Source organism: Meriones unguiculatus, chromosome 16 (assembly GCF_030254825.1).
Source record: "Meriones unguiculatus strain TT.TT164.6M chromosome 16, Bangor_MerUng_6.1, whole genome shotgun sequence".
Taxonomy (NCBI): Eukaryota; Metazoa; Chordata; class Mammalia; order Rodentia; family Muridae; genus Meriones; species Meriones unguiculatus.
This window is the reverse complement of record NC_083363.1, coordinates 59134736-59151550: the sequence shown is the minus strand read 5'-3', so window position 1 is coordinate 59151550 and position 16815 is coordinate 59134736. Positions and strand designations below refer to the sequence as shown.

The 16815-nt window shown below is 49.1% G+C and overlaps 1 protein-coding gene across 13 annotated transcripts in view; it reads right to left on the bottom strand.

Moving 5' to 3' along the window:
- Inpp4a (inositol polyphosphate-4-phosphatase type I A) overlaps nt 1–12077 on the bottom strand; it is a 105479-nt gene extending 93402 nt beyond the window's left edge. For 6 of the 13 annotated variants that reach the window (XM_021631559.2, XM_021631561.2, XM_021631571.2 and 3 more), the window contains exon 1: nt 11868–12076. The gene's annotated coding sequence lies outside the window, so the exon portion shown is untranslated. Of the gene's footprint in view, nt 1–11182; nt 11469–11559; nt 11673–11867 lie in introns of those variants that run through there. The other 7 variants (XM_021631554.2, XM_021631558.2, XM_021631565.2 and 4 more) reach the window with 4 other exon arrangements.
- Nucleotides 12078–16815: the final 4738 nt, after the last annotated feature.

The window sequence follows — 16815 nt, the reverse complement described above, 5'->3', positions numbered from 1 at the left end:
CTCTGTCCTGCCTAAGTAGCAAGTACAAAAAGCTTCATATATCATATTCTCGTTTGCTACCCTAAACATCTGATAGCTTGGCTTGCATATTTAGTGCAGGAAAATCAAGGTTCAGGTGTATAAACAGGCCCTGGTTTTAGTCATTACAGTTCTTAGACCATTATATTGGGTTCATGATCTAAGCCACAGCTGCTAGCTGCCCTGAGGAACACCAGTATGATCCCTAACAGTTTCCTAGTCAGCCAGCACTTGAGTATATAGCACAGGTCAAACCCCAGGATGCTCAATATGAGTGAATGATGCAGTAACTGCTGCCCTAGACCTTGCTCAGCATAGAAAATCCTGTTTTAAATGAGTCCTATCCACTAAGGCATAGAGCCCTCTTTGTTATCAAATGGGTTGAATGCATGCTTGCTGCACAGCACAGTGTGGCCCAGCACCCCGAGAGAATCAGGATACCCCAGTGCAAATTCCCACGCAAGAGGCCAGTGGTAACCCACTAAGAAACTGAGGCCAACCTGCAACCCTGGGTCACTCACCAGCCACATCAGTACCGGGTGTGCAGCCACCACTGGCTTCCTTCTCTCTGAGCCAGGACATCCGCCGACTTTTCTCTCTGACCAATAAGTTAATACCCAGCTTGGTATTTGCTAATTAAAGAATGACTAAATCGTTAATTTGACTCAAAACAAAAGATTTTCCTCCTCCCGGCGAAGTTCTTCAAACACCATAAACTTCCAAAGCACCTGTAACAACCTCAGAACACATTTCGGGTGGAGGACATTAGACAGTTAGCACTAAGCAGAGGCCCCGGACCTGTGCACAGCGCAGAGCTGCAGGAGCGAGATCCCTGACTAGGGAGTGATGCTGCGGCTTCCTGAGAGCTCTGAGCTCCCTCAGGCTCCTCTCCAGAAGCAGCAGCACCCTTCCAGCTGTATTCCAGCTGAAGCGCTTTGCCCCTCTTCTCAGCTAGCACTTTAGCTCTCCTTCTGCAACACGTCAGGAATAGCTCATAGGAAAGAAGACAGGTCATCAAAGGACAGCTGCCAATCTTCACACATGCTGCAAAACCACTGTGAGAGTCACAGGCAACCACAAAAGACCAGAGTGCACAGAGCGATCATGATCTTTAACAAGAACAGTGAGGGCATGAAATACCTGCCCTTAAAACATACCATAAAGCTAGAAGAATCAAAACAACACGGTACCGGCATACAAACACTTGCAAATGAAACAGAACTGAGAAGCAGCCCACACGCGTGCAGCCGGCAGGCTGCAGCAAGATCGTAACTGGGGAGCCCAAGCGTCTTCAACAACTGGAGCTGGGAGACTAAAAGTCCCATGCAGAGAGGGAATCAGACTCACTTATTGCCTAAAACTAAAAATTTACTACAAAAAATGTGCTTCAGGACATGAGACTCTCATTTCAGCAGAGTGTAGGAAGTGATGGACAGCTGACAGAAACACTGCAAACTCACACTAAACAGGAACTGATCTCCAGGGGAACGCAAACAAAACCAACAACCCAATTAACCCAACGCAAAGCCGGACAAAGAGGGGGTGGCCCCACTGGGCCATTGCTCAGGAAGTGAAGTAATTGTCATGCAAGCATGAGGACCAGAGTTCAGATCCCCTGCTCCCACATAAAAGCCAGGGACAGCAGCCTGAGCCTGTAACCTCGGTGCTGGGAAGCGGGGATCCCGATCGGGGTTCAGCGAGACCCCGTCTCAAAATACAAAGTGAGCAGCAGAGGAAGACATCTGACTTTGACTTGCAGCCTCAACATATGTACACACACGCACACACACACGGCACATGAGCATGCACGAAGAGAAAGACAGAGACCGAGACCACAGCATACACACGTAACGCTCTGAACAGACATTTCTCAAAAGAGGATGTATAGATGACCAACAAGCATATGAAAAAAATGTTCAACACCACTAATCAGAAAAATGCAAATCAAAACCACATGAAATATCATCTCACCCCAATTAGTTATCGAAAAGACAGAAAGTGTGCCTCAAGTTCCGGTATTCAGGGGGCTGAGGCGAGATGATCAGCTGAGCCTGAGCCTGGGAGTTCAAGACTGAACAGAGAGAGAGAGATTATTCAGCCATAAAAAAAGGAAAAGTCCTGTCCTTCACAATCTCGGGAGTGGAACTATGTCAAGTGCAGGCACAGAGAAGGCAGTGCTGCACTTCTCTTGTGTATGTAGAAGCTTAAAGGGGACATCAAAAAGGGCGACAATCTGGAGCCGGAGAATCAGTTTGAGGTTAAGAGCACTGCCTGTCTTGCAGAAGACTCGGGTCTGGTTCCCAGCAGCCACGTGGCAGCTCACAACCATCAGTAACTCCAGATGCAGGGGACTCAACACCCTCTCGGCCACGCTGGGCAATGCACACACTGGGCGGTCACTCTGAGCATGGCGCACAGACATCTGAGGAGGCCAACACTCATCCCCTCAAGATAAGCACACCTACTTTAAATCTGTTTAAGGTAGCAGCGCACCAACGCTTCCTAGAGTCAAGGAAGCGCCTGCGTAGGTGCTAATGAGTGGCTCAGTAGGACAGAACAATGGCTTCTCATGTTGGACAGTACAATATGCTAATGATATCTCGGTGTGTCAAAATTCCTAGTAGAGCAGGCTTTGAATGTTCCGACACCAAGGGGACAGACAGGCCAATTACCCTCACTGATCATGAATTTGTTGCTGAAATGTTCTGTACCCTGTGATGTCAATTAAAAATAGTACAATAAAAAGGTAAGTAAACTAGGCCAAATGGGGGAAACAGGTCAGAGCAGAGCACGGGCTAAAGAGAGAGATGAATGGAGAAGACAGGAAGGAATCCAACCTCAGCCAGAGGTCAAGTGTGCCCAGGCACTAGGCGAACGCAGGCTCGGGTAGGGCGGTCTCTATCTGCCCATGGGGTGTGGGCTGCAGCACATCCCTGGTATAGAGTGCAGCTATCAGAGAGGTCTCTGCAGGAAGGGGGAAGGGATGAGGAGCAGGGGGGAGGGTGCAGGGATGAGGGGCAGGGGGGAGGGTGATCCCTCTCCACCACTCACCCTGCTGCTCAGGAGGTGCCTCCAAGCTTCCTCCCCTCAAGAAAGTGATGGTGGAGAAAGTGAAAGGAGAAGGAAGGCAGGGCAGAAAAGTAAAACTTCCCCAAACAGGCTGCTCGTGCAAGCGTGCGCGCGCGCATGCGCGCTTGTGTGTGTGTGTGTGTGTGTGTGTGTGTGTGTGTGTGTGTGCGCACACTCAGGCATGCCCATGCACTGGCCCACTGTCCACAAGATCAAGAACACACAACACTTTGCCCGCACAGCCCTCACTCATCACACCCCATTTGGTCATCTCAGAGGGAGGCAAAAACAAAGGGAAGCTCCCCAATGTGGGCAGGAGGTGGGTGAGGCTCCGGGCGCAACTGCACTAGGTCATGGTAGTTGAGGACAAAACCCAGAGAGCACAAGCCGGGCCCACTGTGAACGGCGGTGGGGGGGTGCTCACCCCAAGACCAGCCCGTTCACACCTCCTCCTTCTCTTCCAAACAAGGTCCCTTGACATTTCTCGGCATCTAGCCTCCTCCTAATTAAGCGCTGCCATTCATTCCCTCCTGCCCTACTTGATTATCGCCGAGTCATGTGAGGGGACTCTTTCCTCCAATATTTTGTATGCAGAACACAAAGCAGTGTGCGGGGTGTGAGAACACCTGACACGCCATGGCACACAACCACAGACCTTTCCGTGACTTAAAGAGCCCCTGCAAAATAGATGGGTCAGCAAGCACTTAACTGAAAGCTAGTGGCCAGCTCCTTCCTCTTCCGCCTACCATCACCCACACTCTGCCCATTGACCTCTGCTGCCTGTCCCCACTTCTCCACACCTCTCTCCTCTGCAACATTTATGCTCCCAGGGGTAACTAGAGATGGGACAGCCCACAGCCTTGTTAGCACTTTTTTCTTCCTTCCTTTCTTTCTTTCTTTCTTTCTTTCTTTCTTTCCCTCCCTCCCTCCCTCCCTCCCTCCCTCTCTCTCTCTCTCTCTCTCTCTCTCTCTCTCTCTCTGACAGTATACAGCTCTGGTTCCCCGCCACAGAGAGATCTGCCTGTCTCTGCCTTTGGAGCACCTTTTAACTACCATGGGGCTCTGGGGAGAAAGCCCTACAGTGAGCCTCCAGAGTGCCGTGTACATGTCCACACACACATGTAGACATAAAACTTTTGCTGAATGAACAAGCTTACAACGGACTCTGCTGCCTCTCTGAGTGGCAGGCTGAGACCCAGTGGCATCACGGGGGTCTGGGTGTCCAGTGACCACAGACCACCGCTCAAGGCAGAAAGCACCAGGGCTCTCTGCGGCTGCCGCCTGTTCTCTAGCCTCACTGCCTCATCCTCCTGGCTCTGTGCTGACACCAGGGTCAGACACTCAGGTGCTCACGGAGGTCACAGGCCTTATCCCCAAGAAAGGCCGTGTATGCTCTCATGCCCTCCTCACTGCTAGCTAGTTTCTCCTGCACTCACCCCTAAGGTTTGACAAGTCTTTACCAAGCCCAGCAAGGGACATTTACATTACTACAAAACTTACAATACAACACATGCAAAGACCTAAATGTTCTGCTTGAAAGACGCTAATCTGCCCCGTTAGAAACACACTTGGATATTTGCTGGTTTTCTTCCAAGGAGTTTCAAGTACTGATCACAGCCTCAAACTGATTTCAGCACGGCCACCCTTTGGGGCACACTAGGGCCCCTCCTCATGGCTCTCTGGCCAGCTCCTCCCTAGTGTCAGCTCAAAGGGCTGAAAGCGTGATGCAAGTCTGCTCTTCCTGTGGCTTCAGTGAACTGAGATGAGACATTAAATCGCAAAGTCAAGCACACTAGCCATACCCAGCCCCCTAACTCCAGGAGACGTGCAAGGGCGGTCACTCTGAGCATGGCTGTGGTGGCTGCTACTTCACCCAGACATGAGCGAGCACTGTGCTGGGGAAATGGGCACGCTGCAGGTCACAGTAGATGAAACCAGTGCTCCCACCACCACGGAAAGTCATCGCTTGGGCTGTGTCCAGGCCAGCCCCTGCTGGCCATCCTGCTCTCTCCTTGTTTGTTGTTGTTGTTTGCTTGCTTGCTTTTGATGGCACAAGCAGCAGTAGAGCTCAATGGACCCTACACACTAGAACACACAAGTGTCCTGAACAGGGAATTAGCAAAGGGAGCCCAGGGCTGCAGTGTCAGCCTGGGCCAGGCCAAATGGACTCCACGCTTGTTACCTGGGGCTGGGATGTGGTCCACACTGCTTCCTTTTGTGCCAGGTCTACAGGGAGACACAGCCACTCGGAGGGAGCTGGCAGGACGCAGGCACAAAGCGAGGGAGGTCATCTGGGTGGGTGAGCTGGGCACACAGCAGCGGGAATTGAGAAAGGCAATGCTCCTGTAGTTCTTAATCACTGGGCACTTCACATGATAGGCTAAGCACCCAACATTACTCTCTCTTTAGGAAGGAGTTCTAATCTCCAGTTCTGTCTTTACCCCGAGAGTCGGGGTGGTCTTGGCTACAATAAGGAAGGAGCTTCTACACCTGCCTTGCAGTGTAGCCTCCTGGGAGCTTATTGCAGAGGATTTCTAAGTTCCAATCCCGGTTTCTGAGTTAGTAGCTGGGTGGGGCTGACACACTGCGTTTCCAGCATGTTCACAGCTGCTGCTGCTGCTCTGGTGAACAGCTGGGGGAATACTGACAAGGCCCTGTGCCCCACAAAGCAGAGAAGGGCTGACGTGCACAGCTACTGAGTGCCTGGCTTACTTCCTTCCCCTCCCTGATGGACAGAGGCAACACACCACCCAGTCCCGCCGACCCTGGCAAGCATCATGAGGCAACAGCAGCAGTGATGGCTGCAGACAGGCGAGAAGAATCTAGGTCCCTGACAAGACCGTTGAGCTGCTGGCACAGGAACGCTGCTGAAAGCATCCCAGCCAGATAACCCTCTAATCCAGGGCACCCCCCACACAAGGAGGCTCTTCCCAGAGATGTCCACACGCCTGAACATACTTCCTTCAGATGTACAGAATATATATGCCTAGCACATATAGGCATATAAAAAACCCGAGTCTTAAAACCCCGAGTCAGTGAGGTAGAGAGCAAATCGTTTAATATGCAAGCAACGCAGGACAGGCAAAGAAAGTGGCCCACACCCTATAGTGAATTAGCCAGAGAGTCTCTGTGACAGCCGATCCCAGGCGTGCCAGGCTGCAGAGCAGCAAATGCACAGGGGTTTTCAGAAGACCTCAGCACCCTACCGAGGTCCAACAAGAGGGGTGCTGTGGGAATCTGTGGCCAGGAGGATGTGTGAGGCAGAGAAGGAAGGCCCAGGAAGGGGCTGGAAGGGGCTAACACTTTCCTCCAGCAGAGGCCCCTCCTTCAGGAGGTCAGAGGACACCTGTCTTCCTGACTGTCCCAGGAAACAGACATCTCACCTTATGATGTGATGCCATGAGCCTCTCCAACCTGGTCCACTTCTGAGGCCTTTACCAGGGGATCCTCACTCAACAACCCCTTAATCAAAGATCGAGTGCAGGCCAGGAGTTCATATAAACACCATCAGCCCAGTTTTGCACATGATATATGTGGACAAAGAGAGAATAAGCCACTTGCTTGAAGTCACATGGCTACTTGAAGGCCTCTGTAAGTCCAGCCGAGAGCTCGCGAAGTTCTGAGAAGAAATCTTACCGTCCTTGAATACAGTGTTTAATGGAAATAGCATCAGAGGTGGACAGACTTGACTCTGTCCCCACCCGGTTTCTATCAGCACCACCAGGCCGGTGCCTGACCATGTCTCCCCTTAGCACCCTTCAAGATAGAAGCTCTCCACTGACAGGACCTCACAAAGATGCCTGGGGACAGAAGGCATGCCTGCGGTCAGAAAGGGCTGGGCTCCCTTTCCTTGGGGAAACAATTTCTACTTAAAGCTGCCAAGGAACCTGCAGTAACCTAGTATGAGACACTACAGACAAAGGCTATGAACAGGTAACTCAGAGAAAACAAAAAGTTCAACATGTAAAGGAGTTCAATGATTTTGGCCATTTGGGAGACATGGTTTAAAAAATGTTGTTTGGGCCACTGGACTGGCAAAATTAAGATGTCAACGCTGCAGAGTTAAAGGGAAACAAATAATGGAAGGTCTTCCTGGGGGTGATTTTGCAAAACTGTCATTTCATAATCACTCCTTTTCCTACTGATGCACGCAGGGGCCTAAGGAGGGCTCTCGGGGGACCTGGACCGCAGATAACTGGCTATTCCTACAGTAGAAAATTGGAAAGGACCACCAGGCCCAACTATACAAGCTGGTTCAAGGAGCTACAGTGCGCCCCTACTCTGGAAGATGAAGCCCTACTTCCAAAACAGGACAGACTCATCACACTGGTACACAAACAGTTCCCCAGAACATAGCTTGAAACTGAAAGAGCAAATCAGAGGAAATGGAGTATAATGTGACTACTTATGTGAGCTGAAACTTAAACTTATACATTATAACTTATTTTGGGTCACCAAGAATCGAACTCAGGTTGTCAGGCTATAAAGCAAGTGCCTCTACCCGCTGAGCCACCATGCCAGCTCTACAAGAGCCTTGATCCACTGAAAAGGTCTAGAGGCATCAAACACACACGGACTGGCCATGTGACTCAGTGGCAGCAGGCTTCCCTGGCATGCATGAAACCCTGAGTTTGCTCTCCTGCAAATACAAACATATATAAATGCAATGACCCTGCTTCTACTGGGGCACCTACTGCTGGCATCCTGGAGTCTAAAGATGCTCTCCACAGAAGGAACGGGGTTCTGAGGTTGGGGCAAGGAAAACACAAAATGAGTCTCAAAGATTTTGTACCAGAACGAAAAAGAAGTCCTTAAAGAAGGATGAGAACACGTTCAAAGAAAGGGGCTCCCAGAGGCCGAATCTGGGACTCTTCTGAGTAATGAAGAAATAATGACAGCAACAGGCTAACGTCTAATGAAAGAGGCAGGATTCATGGTCCAGGGATATAACTCAAAAAGTAAGTGCATACCTGGAGAAGAAAAGGTGTCCTCTTTAGTACAGCTCCAACTAATCCACATAGAAGGAAACAGGAATTAGAAAATCCCTTTCGTCAACTCTAACGAGATGCAGATAAAGGGGCAGCGGGCTCTAGCTATGGCAGCAGAGAGTAAGGAGGAAACTGTGCTGCAGACCACCCTCACCAAGATACCAAGCTAAACTAGACTAGTATCAAGTGTAATGAGATGGCAGGCAGTGTCTACCATGTGACAAGACCACAGCCCCTGTGCTGCTCCTGCAAGGACCACCTGAATCGAAACATCAGGAAGCCCAAACTGACGGCCACTATCTAAAACAGTCAGTAGTTTCAAGTGTGTCAATGTCACCAAATACAAAGAAGCACTAGTTAGAAGAGACTGTAGCCCCAAAACAATGACGACAACCGATAAGATAGGATTTCCTTTTGGGACAAAGAACATTACTGGAGCAATTTCTAAGATCCAAATAAGACCTATGCATGAAATAACGGTATCGGTCAGTGCTCATCTCCTGGGTTTTAAGTACTGTACTGCAGAATGTTTTCAAGACTCCACCTTCGAAAGCCCATGACCTGTGCTCCCGTTAACTGCAAAGAGCAAGGAAGCTACTTTTGAGGTGATACTGATGACTGTAGCTGTACAGCTGGGAAAGTGGGATGCAGAACGCTTCTGTGACAACCTCTACTCTGGCCTACACCCGCCAAAACAGTAGCAACCTAAACAGGAAGCCATCAAGAAGAACTCTTAAGAAGTGTGATAAGGATGTTGAAGTTAGCTCTCCACAATTGATGCCTTCTGGCGAAGGTGCAAGAGAGTAAGGACTCAGATCTACTTAAGGGGCAGGCCACTGAGAGTTTGAGCATGCTCCAGCAAGTCTATAGATGACACAAATTGAAATTGGTGGTGGTTGTTGTTTTAAATTTTTATTTTTATTTTTTAGTTTATTTGGCGGAGGTCACAAGGGTGGGGGCAGACATGGAAAGACTGGGAAGTGAGTGTGATGCAAGGCATGATGGGAAATTCCCAAAGAATCAAAAAAAAATATTGTTGAAATTTTTTTAAAAAGAAAGCAAGCCACCAAGAAGTATTTAAGATTACAGAGTATTCATCAAGTAGTTTATGAATAAGTTATTTAAAAAAAAAAAAGTGGTGGAGCACACCTTTAATCCAAACACTCTGGAAACAGAGGCAAATGGATCTCTGTTAGTTCGAGGCCAGCCTGGTCTACAAAGTGAGTCGGTCAAGGCAACACAGAGAAACCCTGTCTTGAAAAAAACTAATAAACAAACAAACAAACAAGCATGAACATGAGAGAAGTGGGCCCAGGAGGGACTGCAGAAACTGATACATCAACCAAAGACCATACATAGAGAGGATCCAGACCCCTGCTCACAGGTAGCCCATACACAGCTCAGTCTCTATGTGGGCGCCGTAGCAAGGGGAGAAAAGACAGTCTCTGACATGAACTTGGTTGCCTGCTCCTTGATCACTTCTCCCTGGTGGGGAGACCTTGCCAGCCCATAGAGGAAGAGGACCCAAGCAGTCCTGATGGGACCTAATGGGCTAGGGTCAGACAGTAGGGGAGGAGGATTTCCCCTATCAGTGGACTAGGGAAGGGACATAAGGGGGGAAGAAAGGGGGTGAGACTGGTAGGAGATGAGGAAGGGGTTTACAACTGGGATACAGAGCAAATAAACTATAAAATAATAATAATAATAATGAAAAAATAAAATAGCCTCAATGGAGCGCTTCCCCCTCCACTCTGCCTTACTGAGCTCTTGGGTAGCTAGGCCAGAGTGTGAGGAGGCCCTTAGCTGGTTCCCAGTGCTTTTTTTTTTTTCCTAGTGTGCACACTCAGGGAGGCTAGCTGAGAAGGCTCCTGGGTAAGCAGCTTCGAGGAGAGTAAGGTCTCCGCCACACACTTCCCCTTTCCCCAGTGTTCTAACATTTATATAAAGCTTCTGTGTGTTATTTCCTTAAAGTGGATTTTAACAACTAATATTCATTTTAATAGTGATACTACACAGTACCTAGTTTCCAAAACAATGGAATAAATAATGCCATATGCCCTAAGTTCTGAGTGTGCTTGAGAGCCAGGGGTTACCTAAGCAGATTCTGAGACGGGTGGTGACAAATGAGAAGTAAGTAGTTAGGCAAAATAGCTAATTAAGAATAACAAATACAGCCAGGCATGGTGGCAGACACCTTAAATCCTAGGTCTCACAGGGAGGCAGAGGCAGGTGGATCTCAGTGTGTCTGAGGCAAGCCTGATCTACAAATCAAGTCCAGGACAGCCAAGGCTACAAAGAGAAACTCTGTCTTGAAACAAACAAACAAACAACAAGACAAATCCTCTCACAGCAGAAATGCATCCCTCCTGTTTCTCTGTATCTATCCAAATCCACTCCTGTAGGCCCAGTCTTTAAGACAGCCACCCCAGTGACTTTGACTTATTTCTAATTATGTTGTCAAGACACAGGGAACAGCTCCTGGCAATGCTGTCCCCACACAGGGCCACCCGGGAACAGCACTGTGGTCTCCCAACACCAACACATGTACTGACCAACGCAGAGCCCTCCTCAAATGAGCACCAGTTCCCTTCAAAGAACGGAATTCTCCAGGAGAAACCTTTTGTCAAAGCACTCCCCAGGCAAAGGCCTCAGCCCAGATACAAAGACAAAATTCCCCGTCTTCATCCTAAGTAGGACAGCCTACAGCTGCTCACTGCCCGGCACCTGCATCTAGATTTCTAAACTCAGCAAATGAGGTTCTGTTTTCACCTTTTAGAGACAAGAGTGCTCAGAACCTGAGTTAAGTTAGCAAGTGACAGAATCTTCAGAATTCATACCCAGATTAGCCTGCTCTGTCCCCAGGTCCCTGATGCCCCCCCACCACTGTCCACACAACCCACTGGGCACAGGAGTGAACCAAGTAGAATATCACTGCAACACCCCAACTTCCGTGCTACCCCATCCCCCCTTCCCTTGGCTCGGACGCCCTAAATGGCAGGTGACAAATCACATTCTACTCTTAGGCAACGTCTCAACACCAAACACATTCAGAGGCAACGCAAAAGACAAGAAGATGGGATTTACAACGGCCAATACTTCCTTCTTACCAGTGGGACGTTTTCGTGAGCTGTCAACTCCAGGCAGGAGGTACCCACCATTATGTAATGCCAGAGGGCAGGCGAAAAGGGGCAAGAGAAGCTAAGGCCCCATCAACGCTCCCTTCCTTCGCCCACAGCGATATAAATTTGTGTCTGACATTTTGAGTGTTTCCATGGCCTACACATTCATGACAGGCTTTGCAAAAGACGACCACGGATCCCTGCAAACCTCTCAATTAGCTTACTAGGAAAGCCAGAGGAATATAAAATACATAAAGCAAAGGTGAGGGAGATCCTGTCCTGGACGAAGCGCGGACAGAAAATGCCTGAAGAGTTGCGAGGGCGCAGAGTCGGCGTCTTCCACCAAGATGCGTGTTTATTTTTACCCGGTGTGTTGACACCCGAGATACCGCGAGGCCTTCGGCGTCGGATGCCTGAGATCCAGCAGAGATGCACCGGGAGGGCGCGATGTAGAGCATCCTCCAGATCCCGAGAAGCCCTGGGCGAGGGACGGCGGCAAGTCTAGGACCGCGCTCCAAAGACGCAGCCAGCGAACCGCTAGGCTGTGCCACTGCCATGACAACCGCGGGCGCCCTCCGCCCGGGTCCCCAGTGTCCCCGGCTCCCCGCCGCCCGGCCCGCGCAGCTCAGCCCAGCACCACCGGACCCAGCTCGGCCCAGCTCGGCCCACCTACCTGGCGCGCCCCGGCCTCTGTCCTCCGGGCCCTGCACCCCGGCCTGGGCCCAGCCCGCTGCTGCAGCTGAAGACTGGCCGGGACTTGTTTTCGGGCCGCCTTGCTCAGGCCCGTGGCGTCCACCCCAGCCCCGAACCCGCTGTCCCCGCGCAGCCCGAACCCTGCCGCCGCCTTCTCTCAGAATATCGCGCACAGCCCCGCCCCGGTTCCGCCCCCTCACCGCGCATGCGCGCCCCGCTCCCGGCCGGCGCCCTGCCCCCTCCCTCTCCGACTCCGCCCCCAGGAGGCCTCACCTCCCGTAGGGTTCCACCCCTCGTGTGACGTCACCCAGGAGTGGGCGGGTTTTTCCACCTTCCCTTGCCCTCTGGATCCCGCTAAGGGAACAGGTGATTAGAGACAAGCAGGGGCAGTCCGGAAGTGCAGATGCAGCTAATCAATCAAGGTGGGCGTGGCCATAACGGAGCTGCTCTCCTCCTGAATCCCGTGCTAGCTTGTAGGCACAGGCACACGTTTATAGACTCCCGAGAGATAACGGACCTTACACTGCCTCAAAACTGTATTTTTCCATAGAGAAGACCAGTCAAAACTTTCGGAAGATAGGTTTGTTTATTTTAATTTCAATTTGTTTCTTTTACTTGAGACAGGGGTTCCCTGCCGCTGATATTTTTTAACTTTACTAATGTTAACATTTCTGCCCGAGGAAGGAAAATTACTGAACTACAAAACCTTCTTTCAGTTTTTTGGTTTGTTGTTTACATTTAATTTGTCCTTTTTGGTTTGTTTTGGGTTTTTTTGTTTTTTGGGTGTTTTTTTTTGTTTTGTTTGTTTGTTGTTGTTGTTTTGGTTGTTTTGTGTTCTTGAAACAGGTCTCATGTTACCCAGGATGGTCACCAACTCGCTATGTGGCGGAGGCTGCCCCCCTGGGAATTTTTTAGGTTCCTGTCTCTGCCTCCCAAATGCTGAGGTTACAAGTAAGCACTGCCACATCCACTTTCACCCTCTGAAGAGTAACTTATTAACAAAATGCTTATCTTTTGTCATTCAAATGAATGGGAGAAAAAAATTTACAGAACCTTAACCCGAACACCAAAAGCCAAGAAAATCAAACATGTTTGTAAAAATGAAAAATACTTTCCTATTTCATTTTTTAAAATTCAAGGGACTGGTCTGCCTGGTTTTCTCCCATTAAAATGAGTAGAAATCCCCTTTCACTCTCAAAAGCATCTCCATTTAGATAATAAGCTGTACGGCCAGAGTGTCTCTTCTCTATTGCTGTGGGAAACCACTAGCCAAATACAACTGGGAGAGAAAAAGGTGTTTTTTGGCTTACGGACTACAAGACCATCACCAGGTAAAAGCCATGAGTGAAACCTGCTTGCTCAGGTGCTGTCTTCGACCCAGGAACACCTGCCCAAGGGTGGCACTGCCTTACGGGGCCTTTGCCCTCCCACATCAATCACTAACTTTAAAAATGCCCCACAGAGGTGCATACAGGGCATTCTGATGGAGGAGTTTTCTCAGCTGAGGGTCCCTCTTCCTAGATAATTCTAGCTTCTGTCTGTCAACCTAAAAAAAAAGAGAAAAAAAAAAGAAAGAAACTAACCAGTACAACTATGCTATTTATAACCAAGCTAAGGAGGAGTTTCAAACCAGTAGCCTTCATTTTTTTAATTTACAGGTTTAAAATAAATACCAATCTCATTTCAGCAGTCATTCAAGACAGTAACAAATCTGATAGGGGTTCCAATATTTGTCCTTGACTCTTGCACACTTCTGAGTAATGGTAAAAGCCCAGTCATGATTCAGTGCGCTGATGGGCACCCACTCCACTGTAGCATGAAGATTAGTAAGGAAACAGGGAGCCGAGATTGTGGACAAATATGGCAATGTGCATTCCCCGCACATGACAACATCAGAGGAAGACAGCGGTGCCACGGTGTACTAGCCCCAAATACCAGCGATGGAAACATGTTGGTAGGAAAGGAAATATCCCAAGCAGACACAAGCGCCCTGCCTTTTAACTGTCAAACTGCTGAAAAAATACCATTCAAGAAATTGAAGTGCCTCACAAACCTCTCCTGCTGTGAGAAAGAAAGGGTTGGGAAGTATGGTGTCAGCCAGAAGTGGGGCCATTAAATCTCTTTCTGGGAGCAGAAAGAGACTTCACACAGACCTCACAACTTGTCAGAACACTCCGCCGCATAGACTGGAAAATGATGAAGAACATGAGTGACCTTGGCTGGCTCCACTTGGCTCCGCAGACCTGCTGCTATGGTTAAATGGAATCTTCGTGGTGGGAGCTGGGATAGGCGGGGGGGGGGGGGGGGGTTGGGTGCTAGGGGACGCCATTAGAGCTTTGTGTCCCTCTCCCCGGTGTGGACACTCCGCATACATTTTCTTTCTCTTTTTTCACTGTTGTTTACTTGGCCTAATGAGGACTTGTGCCGAGTCTAGCCTACCAGGGTTACCGGAACTCAGGCTCTGACCCTACTAACTCTAGAAACAGCTTCAATTTTCCCTCAAAAATTTACCAGGGGCCAGAGAGGCTTAGCAGATAACGGGTCTTACCGTCAAGCCTGGGGACCTGAGTTCAATCCCCATGCTCCACATGGAAGGAGAACCAATTTCCACAAACTGTCTTCTGAGTTCCACCACCACCACACACACACACAATTTTAAAAAACAAAAACACTAAAAATGTAAATTCCCAAGCGCTACCCCGGACCCTGGAGATGAGGCAAACTATTTTTAAGGAGGCCTATTTCTATGGAGGGTTGCACCTATGAGAAGCATACCAACCTGAACCATCTGTGTACAATTCATAGTAATCATGAGACTTTCTCTTTTGACCATTAAATATGATGTTCATATGTACGAGTAGTTTTGTAAGGAAATATACGTAGGCCAGAGCACCATGGCTTCAGAAGCTCCGAAGAGCTGTGAGTGTCCACCAACAAGGTGGACCAAAAGGACTTGAGCGCCTCGAGAAGTCCTGTTCCTCAAGACTTAGCGCTGTTGGATTTGTCTGATAACATCGTGGTGGGTCTTTAATTAACGTGTCTTAAGAACTTAGAAAATGGAGCTATTTATGCCAAGACTCAACAACAACAAACCAGCCTCAGGTGTTTAACATTGCAGCTGCCTGCGCTGCCTGGAGCAAAGCAAAGGCTCACTTAAAAACGTAAAAGGAGTGAAAGTTTCAGTGGTGGGAAGGGACAGTGAAGGAACTGGAGGGAAGGAATCTGGGGGGGAGCAAAACATATGCGTGTATGAAATTCTAAAACATAATACATTTTTAGAACTGTAAAGGAGGGAAAGGAGAGATGGCTCAGCCATTAAGAACACAGGCTGCTCTTCCAAAGGATCTGGGTTTAATTCCCAGCACCCACACGGCAGTTAACACTTGTAACTCAAGTTCCAGGAGAGCCACCGACCTGGCCTCCACCTTCACCAGGCATGCAAGTGGGCATGTAGACACACATGCAGGCAAAGCATCCATTCACATAAAAACTAGTTAAAAAAAAAAAAAACTTAAAAGGAAATACATGAGGAATGAGATGTCCACGGAGGAAGAAGTTGAAATAAGAATTCTGAAAGGATTTTCCGATGAACACAACTGGGCACACGCCCAGGGAAGGCTTGAAGCAGCCCCCAGTTTTCCAGCCCCAGCTGACTTCGATACTTAGAGCAAGCCGCATGGGAAGAGTAAGGAAGTCGTCAGAGTGGGCCTGAGAACTGAAGACAAGCCCAGTAAACGCACACAGCCCCGACTCCAAACACAGGAAGGACCCGAGGAAATCTCTAATCACCGGGAAGCCCGGAAGCTAACCAAGGACCTGTGGTTATATTAAGAAGCCGCGCAACAGGTCTGAAACAAAGACGTTTATTTGAGGGGAGGGGAGGGGAGGGGAGGGGAGGGGAGGGGAGGGGAGGGGAGGGGAGGGGAGGGGAGGGGAGGGGAGGGGAGGGGAGGGGAGGGGAGGGGAGGGGAGGGGAGGGGAGGGGAGGGGAAGGCAGTTAAAACCTGAGTGAGCCATGAGGGCAGAGAGAAAAAAAAGACAGAGGGAGAGAAAGACGGGACAGACAGACAGAGAGACAAAAAAAAAAAAAAAAAAAAGAGGAGTACCGGGATATGTCCCGCACCCACCTGATGCGCACCTGGCGGCGGGTGATGACGTCGGAGGTTGCTAGGCAACCTAGAAGCAAGCTACTGGAATAACACCGGTGATGGCTTGGATGTGACAGGCCCCCGGTCATTCAGTAGCCTTTCTCTTGTTTTGGTTTTGCAGGGTCTTGTTTGCTTGGTTGCTTTGTTCTTGTTTTGATTACAAGAGGGTACTGTAAAGTAGCTGTCATGAGTGAGTGTGCTTTGTCAGAAAGAGACAGACGTGCTTATGTCTTTCTACAAGGTCAGAATCCATTGAATAACAATAAATTCACAAGGTGTGCTATTTTCATTGGCAGCAATTTGCCATATAGTCCTGTTTTTCTTCCTAGCTCCAGCAGAGACAAACACCAATTCCGATATTCCAGTCTTAATTACTGATAGTAACTCTCTGATCACATATTATGCAACAAAAAATGTAAATGTACACAGGTAGGTACAGAATGGCTACAAAGACTTAAAAGGCCCCGGAAGTCAAGCCTGGAAAATGGATAGGAATGAAAGGGCGTGGGTACAGAGGAATGAATTTTAATCCAGCAACATCGCTGCTCTGGCAAGGGGTCACATCCAAAGTCCTTCAAGGTCTATGTGATCTGGCTAGAATGCAGACACAACCTTAATACACACCTTTAATCCCAAACAGTGAAGGTAAAGTTAGTTTATAGAAGGAAGCAGCCATGTTTGAAAGTGATGTCTAATTGAGGGGCAAAGTGACAAATCAGAAAAAAAATTGCTAGAATGAGTCAGAGATAGGATACACCCAACTCACACGAAAACAGGACA